This window comes from Argiope bruennichi, chromosome 10 (assembly GCF_947563725.1).
Source record: "Argiope bruennichi chromosome 10, qqArgBrue1.1, whole genome shotgun sequence".
Lineage (NCBI taxonomy): Eukaryota > Metazoa > Arthropoda > Arachnida > Araneae > Araneidae > Argiope > Argiope bruennichi.
Window position 1 is genome coordinate 67,445,663 of NC_079160.1, and position 8,626 is coordinate 67,454,288.

Here is an 8,626-nt window from a genome sequence, read left to right on the forward strand (position 1 = left end):
AATTTTTTTATTATAATAAAGAACAAAATTAAAATCTTTAATCAATACTTTTTAAATATTTTTAATTTAACACTTTTCTTAAAATAGTTGTAGTTCATGTACAACTCAACCATTGCAAAAAGTAGTAAACAAAACAACATTAGGGTTGCTAGAAGAGCGTTCCGATGGGTTGCCATATTGGCGACAAACTCGGGGGCATACTATTCTTCACTTTATCCTTGAAAGCCCATGAGAGCTATTTTTTGAAGACATTTTTCATCTGTACGCAAACTTTTTCTGATAACTATTGTGTAATTTTAAGTTATTACTATTATACTTTTTTAAAAAAAATGCATGTTATATTTCTAAAATTGTGATTGATACTTAATAAATTGTTCCAAAAATACTTTAAATAAAAATTAAATTAATATTGTCACTATACTGTACTTTTTTTCTCTGTAGAATTTTACAGTGCATTTGTACAAAGACATTTTCTGGCAAGTATATATAGCTACGTTGAACTTGAAAGAAGCAAGAGGTAGGGATTAATAGCAACAAAGGCTGTTATCCCCTGTTATTCTAAATGTAGAAAGCAAGAAATTTTATCTATAAACACAAGAGTGAGCACAAAAACAGTTACAGTTTCAAGTTTCTAAAGTTCTGTTGAAGAGGATAGCTAAGTTAAACATTAATTTTTTTCTAGAATTCATCATATTTCATATCTATTTCATTTCATAAAGACACGTGCTGAAAATGACACTTTCCGGATTTAATTTGCAATAGTAGTTTATTTATTTTTTTAATTTAAGCTTTTGTCAATATGATGGCAATACATTGATAACAGCTAATTTTTTCCATGCACGCGTAACATGCTCATGCAGGTTAAATTTTATTTTTATTTTGTGCGAAATGAACTGTTCAAGAATATGTTTAAATATTTTTTTTTAAAAATTCATAAAAAAATGGAAATTTAATTTATATGTTATAATATAGGTATCATTAAAAAGATAATTTTTTAAAAACTTTAACTTGATGTAAAAATCAGTTTTGTGTTGTAATATTTTAGGAAGTTATAGCGGAAAAACGACAAAATTTCGCTTAATTTTTAATTAATTAAAATTTTAATTAAGAATTAAAAAATCGCTCCGAGGAGTACATTTCCGACCTCTAAAGAACACATGTGCCAAATTTGGTAGTTGTAGGTCTGACCTATAGAGTGCCAACACACACACGCACGCACGCACACATTGAGCGTTATTATAAGTATAGATGGATTGTCGAATAGCTACAGTAAAATACATTCAAATCACTACACGAGCATTAAATACTACTTCATTAAACGTTGCTATAGCTGTACTGAATTCAATGTTTCACTGAATAGTGAAGCTGAAAAATATTATTAAAGATACCCTGGATAAGACTCACCAAAAACTATTTCAATCAGAGGAAAAAAGAAGTAAAAGAAATAAAACCAGTTGAAATGGTGTCCCCAAAACTTTCTTGCATACTCTCTAATAAACTTGTAGCGCCAGAGAACGCCTTACACGATATTGGCGTACAATTGTTACAAAATATTCACTTTGGCGTGAATTTAGCATTTTTAATGAATTTATCGTGTGATCCTTGGCGAGATTTTCAATTCTTGGCATGCTGTTAATAGCATTTGAAAATCAAATTTGTGTTTTAGACACGTTTTTCTCAATCGATTGAAACGAAGATTTGGCACAAACCTGCATTTGTAGTGCACAAAGCAGCATTATCTAATTTGATATGTTTAAGCCATTGTGCTTTTGAATCATCACGATTATATGCTTCTGAAGCTTCAGATGCTCAACCCTTTGTTGGATTTGAAATAAAATCTGACATGTGTCTACAATATAGATGCTAAATTTGCGAATTTCATCCATCTAGCTCTCTTCATTTTGTAGTTATCGTGTTAACTGATATTCAAATATCCAGGCAGACAGACTTCCTCTGAACTGATTTCTGTCAAAATTTGATAGAAGTCTACAAATTTGATCTGAAGACCGAATACCAAATTTCATCTGTCTAGTTCAAAGTGTTTTTGAATTATCTTTGTCGCAGTCAGACGTACATCGTTCAAAAATGTGCTTTTCGAACTCAGGAAGATCTGAAACATGGTAATTCGTCAAAATCTCGAGTTGGAATTTTTTCATGATTACTACACTTTGTATATGGAGCAAAAATAGGCGCCAAAGTTTAAAGAAGCGCAAAAATTGGCTTAATCATTTATATGTGGGTAATCGCTATGATTTACTCATGGAAACTCATAATCCAACATTTCCCACCTTTTTTTTAAAAAAGTTTTATCCTTCCAAAATTTTTACCACTTAAAAATAGTTTTCGTATCATCTTAAAACTCAAAAAATTATATCAATATATTATATTTTAATATATTATATTTTATTATATTATTTATATTTTATATAATATATTATATTATTTATATTTTATATAATATATTATATTATTTATATTTTATATAATATATTATATTTTATATATTATATTTTAATTATATCAATTTCATTTTTGTACTATTTGTTTATATTTAATAATTTTTTTAAATGTAACACCCAATTTGTAACAATTTTTAATGTTTCGTACGTGAAATTTAAAATGGATAAATTGGGATTTTTAGCAACAAGGCCTGTCATCCCCTAATGCTTAATAGTTATGAAATTCAAACTCATCCATCAAAACAATCAATCGAGTGTTTTTGCCAATGTTAAAAATAAAATTTAAAAAAACCCGCCTTATTTGGACATTAATTCTAAAATGCGATTTTCACATTTCGTAGTATACAAACTTCTTCATCTGCATGCGTTATAATTTCTTTTGATTTATTGAATTAAACTCATGTTTTTCGGTTTTATCAGGTTCGGTTTTTAAGAGTTTGGAATTTTAAAAAAATATGCATTCTACATTAATATTTAATAGTTCAAGAAATTAATAGTCTGATAGAATAAGCCTATCGCCAAAGCTGGTTATCACTATTATTTTTCTGTGAAGTAATAGTTAAATATTGCTATGAAATTTCACGAAATATATGATTTCAGATTAATTTTTTTAATTCCTGTTTTAAAAAGGAAAAGATGTATTATTCAATCATGTCATTGCACAGAAGGAGATATTGGAAGTGTTCTGAAACAAACAAATTGTTCTTTTAATTATTGCTTTTAAAATCAGATATGAATATGAAAGTGACAAAGTATTATACATTCGATGGCTACTGATATGCCACTAATATGATAGAAAATAACACAAAAATTTTCTAAACCGTTTGTGAAGATTTGATATTAAAATTTAAACATACTTCTTTCTTTCAGAGATCAGCAATAAAATTCTTTTTATCTTTATGTAGTAAGAATTTTAATGAAGTAATGATCGTAAAATAAAGTTATTTTTTATTAATTACAAATAGTGCTAATGTATAAAGGAAATTATCTTAAATAAATTTTAAAAAACTAATATGAAAAAATCTGAAATATTTAATTAAAATTTTAATGTTAGAATTAGCCAAATATTATGCAATAAAAATTATTGATCTGTAATATTTGCAATATGCGCAATTCTTTATATGATCACGATTTGATTCCATTTCAGCTAGAATGCTTTATTTTGAATGTATGTTGCCATACGTTCAACATAAATTAAGCCATTACGTTCCATTAATGTTGCCATTACGTTCACAATAAAATTTAATTTAAGCATTAATGTAAGAATTAACCAAATATCATGAACGAAAATATTAAGTTAAAAGAATTGTTCTTAACACTATCAGCAATATTTTCAGTATGCACAATGCATTTCAAATTTAAATGATGATGCGAAGTTTACAGCTATTGCACGAGAACGATTTGATTCCATTTAAGCCAGAATGATTTATTTTGAACTTATGTTGCCATAAAAAAAAACTTTTCAGGTCAAAAGTCTTAAAATCGTTTGCTTCTTTCTTCAGATTTATCTCGTTTTCTTTTAGCATCACAAGCCAGAATTGAATCAGTTCCTGAAATCGTTTGGAATCATTTCAAGCTAGTAAATGAGAAGACATATCGTAAATAGGAACATAGCAATCGTAGATTGTGTAGGGTTCTCCTATTCTAAGAGCTTTACTCACTAAGATAAGGGAAGTCAGAACAAAAAAAAAAAAAAAAACTATCAAATAAATGAAGGGGAAACTTTTTAAAGCCAAGTTCAATGTTCTTCTGGAGCTAGCCAACCTGTCTTTTGAGCTGCACATGCCTGACTTTTTGGCATTGGAAACCATTACTCATGTTTGAGTAAAAACTGAACGATATAGAACGAGGTCATACTTTTTTGAAGTGAAAATCTTTCACTTAACCGTTTCTTCACTTCCGTTTTCTATCTCTTTTGTTTCATCGGCTTACAACTTCCTTAAGCTGTGAGTGAGTAAAAATATATCGTTTGTCGCGTGCAAGTTGATTTTTGTTTTTGTTTCCTAGTTTTCCTTAGTTGGTTGATTTTTTTTTCCAGCAATGAATGTCAATCAATCATCGAAAATGTTTGTCCTACATGTGACCGTTCCAGCACGTGTCGATTATGATTCAGAACTGATAGAAAAAAAGAAAGCAGTGAATTTATGATACACAGAGAACAAGGAAAAGAAGATCAGTAAGTTTTTAAAAAAGCGTTATCGCCAAAATAAATAAATCATTGTGAAAGGAATAAATTTTTGGATGCGTGGTGAGCCTTATCATTTCGCAGAGCAAACAGAAGCTGTAAAATTTTTCTTTGAATCATTTTAAAAAACAATTTTTATAAGCATAGAAGATATTTTTCAGAAAATTTCGTATGAAACACTTCTATGGCACTATTAATTCTTTCAGAACAAATGTTGTCCAACATGGCAAACTAATTTAAAATGATAAATAAAATCCACAAGAAAAATTCCGTGTACTCAATCGAAAAGTGGGGTCTGAAAATGAATTCAAGAGAAAACGATATTTTTTTTAAAACTAAGAACACTAGTAAAGATTTATTTTTAGTATTTCGAATTTTAGAAAATAAGGTAAAAAATAATAAGAATTCAAATTTTTTCAAATAATTTTTTAAATAATAAATTTATGGAACAGATACAAAGTTCTGATAACATGATTTCCATAGAGCATGATTCAGAATTTGTGGAATATATAGACAACAATGATTCTCATACAGCATGAATTATAGGCACATTTTTCACAATGCACGAATTTTTCCTTCACATTTGTTTCTAATGTATTAAGCGTGTTGGTTTTGTTTTAGCCCGGTTTCAACACAATTCGACGAATGAAATGAGCTAAATCGCTTTAATTTCATTTTTTTCACAAACTCGATAATTTAATAATACTTTTTATATATATATATATATATATATATATATATATACTATATAATGTAGCAAAAAAATTATGACAATCCATTTCCATTTTCAATAGATTAACTAATTCGGATTTTTTTCTCCTTTTTTCCTCCTACCGGCTATTCTAATTTTTCTCTGTTTCCTGATTTTGCTATTATAATGTTAAAGCAGTTTAAAACTCGAAATCAAAACTGAAAAATGTGCAAGATATTTTTATGGAATTCTTTAATTAAATTATTTACAGAAAATTCTACATTATTTTTACGGAATAATACATAAAATATATCATAATATTAAAGTATGCATCCGTATAGCTTACAATAAATTTCAAAATACGTTTAAAAACCCTGACCAAAAATATCTACTTGTTGCAAAAGCAGTTCAGAGCATATTAATTATATAACAAAAACATATAATCTAAATTCGTTACATCTCAGCATCAATCGAAAAACCAAAGTGCGCTCTTTTTATAACAGCTGAAATCGTTGTTTATTTTTAACAAATATCGAAACCTGTGGATATTTTTGGAACAATTATAGACAAAGAAAATTCAAGTTGATCCAGTTGACAACGACCGAATGGTAAGTGATTAATGCAATATTTCGTCTCTGCTCTTCAGGGACATAGAAAAATATTCTCGAAATAATGCAAATTTTATTTTAGATACATATTTTAATGATACAGAAAACCTATTATTAAATATTTAAAATTAAATTCCTATCTAATATACAAATTAATTTTAAATACAAGGTAGTTATATTTAGGGCTATTTTACAGTGTATGTAATACTCTCTGTAGACTTCTTTGTATTATCAACGTTTTTTTCAATGCAAATATAACATATATATATATATATATATATATATATATATATATATATATATGCAATATTCATTACCAGTAAATTTTGAGAAAGACACACTCTTTTTAAAATATTTGAAAGAAAAAAGCCTGATAAAATATATTTTTGATTCATGAACTATTTTATTTTGTATCTCTTGATAATTAAAATATTTTCCATGGCGTCTTTTTTATAAAATAAGTCATATTAAAATTTTCTTTAAAATCAAAGGGAAAAATTAATCTCCTGTGGCATTTTTAATTTTTATCTTAATATTTAAGTAAATTCATGTCATTCAGATTTAAAAATTATTCCTGCTTTAAAGCAGAGGCATATACTACAAATACACAAGCATAAAATTAGTATAAATTAATACATGTTATCAATTGCATGGTTATTGGTTAACAAATGAAAAAATTGTTTCAATACTTTTTACTTCAAATCCTCTTTCAAAATAAGCTTTCTATATCGGTAACATAAATATTAATTCTTGCATTTTTAGAAGCTGTTTCGTCTTTCAAATTTGATTTCTTTTTTTTTTTAGAGATGAATTTTTAATATTTTCATTCTAGTTATTTAAAATGTAGAACAAAAACTGAAAAAGTCAATAGTTAAATCTGTTACGTTGAATTCAATATATGAACAAATATTCCTACAGATTTTTAACCAAGTTCTAAATCTTTAGTTAATAAAAATTTAATGCTGATTTAGATAGATTAAAATATACATAAAAAGTATGAATTCTTTTTGTTAGGTTTGAAAATAATCTTTCTGTGAATAAGTTGAAAATTTTAATCACAACAAATTATGTATAAAAGTATAAAATATACAAATATAAAATAATTTATATATTCAGGAAAAGTATTTTTAATAAATTAGAACGAAAGGTAAACATTTTTCTAAAGAAAGAAATTTCTTGTTAAACCATTTTTTAATTAAGGAAATATGCATATTATGAATTTAATATTTATAATATATAAAAATTAATTCCTACTTCCTTCGCAAAGAGTTTTTACATTGTCTTTTAATGTTTATCTATTAGTGATATTAATAAAGATGACTATAATAAAAAATTAAAATTATGATTAATAAATGATCATGAATAGTCTTTCTAATGGAATCACTGAATCTACGGTCTTATTGGCTTCATTGAATGAATACCAACATTATTTTAATTTTAATAATCCTGCAAGAGATGCTAATAAACCACATTTCTGCCATGAATAAATTCTAAAATCTACAAGAAAATAATAATACAAAATCGTAAAATAAACACTAATACTTCACAGTTTTACTCTTATTGATTATTGTTTCAAAATGAATAAAAGCATTCTTGAATATTGCTGTTTGTAAATTTTAAACATTGCGAAAAAAAAAAAAAAACCCACACAGCCGTGAATTGAAAAAAAATTATTGAAAAAAATGATAAAAACACATACATTATAAGAAACAGCAGATGCAAGTAAGGGAATTTCAAACATTCTAAACATATTCTAAATTTCTTTTGATTTGTAGAAGCAAAAAAGATAAATTTAACCAACTTGTACCAAACGATTTCTGAACTACTTTAACTTTCATCAAGCACAAGTAAGTTAATTCAGAGTAAATGAATATTAGCGAATTATATAACTTTTAAAAGAAATTATTTCTATCAGAATAACGTTGTTGTAGCTGTAATTTGAAATTTTTATTGTTGTAGCTGTAATTTGAAATTTTTATTGTTGTAGCTGTAATTTGTAATTTTTGTGTCCATGAAAGTAGCGTTATTGTAGCTATAATTTGTAATCTTTATTTATATCAAATTAGTGTTGTTGTGGCTGTAATTTATAATTTTTATTGTGGTATTAAAATTGCTGGATTCTTTATTTTACTGCTGTTGTTTATGCATACTCTTTTTGTTATTTAGAACAAAAGCGTACTCAGCTTCACCTCCAGGAAGACTAAAAGACACACAGAGCTTCAGACGCTTCCAAAAGCTTCAAGCAGAGAATTCGCTAACCTAAAAATATTACATCCTCTTGACTTACCTGTGATGCTGGTTGGAGACATTTTACTCGAGTTCAAACCCTTTTCCCTAATCACCAACGGTAGATATTCCTGGAAAGTTACCGACCGTCTTTGCAAAAGGACAAAGAACGGTTAACAGATGGATTACTTAACTTCTGAATAGTTCTTTCAAAATACTTCTTTTGTCTTCTACTGTGAAATTAATCACCTGCGCTTTTGTATTTTACTGTAATTTTTTTCTTTGAAATGATGAATTTAAAGAAGAAAACCTCTTTCTTTTTTTTTCACTTTTACGTCATGGTTTTGACGTAAGTCGCTCAGAATCTAGTGTTACACAATGTAATGTTTTTTTTTTTTGCAATGTTAGGCCAATAGTAACACTATTCAGAACGATTCTCATTGATTTTTAAATAAAT

The 8,626-nt window shown here is 26.7% G+C and overlaps 1 long non-coding RNA gene across 1 annotated transcript; it reads left to right on the forward strand.

The window, feature by feature from the left end:
- Nucleotides 1–4,353: 4,353 nt before the first annotated feature.
- Nucleotides 4,354–8,424, forward strand: LOC129989388 (uncharacterized). The gene is made up of 3 exons (XR_008785763.1): nt 4,354–4,409; nt 4,498–4,635; nt 8,110–8,424. It is a non-coding gene; the product is annotated as an uncharacterized LOC129989388 (long non-coding RNA).
- The last annotated feature ends 202 nt before the right edge of the window (nt 8,425–8,626 follow it).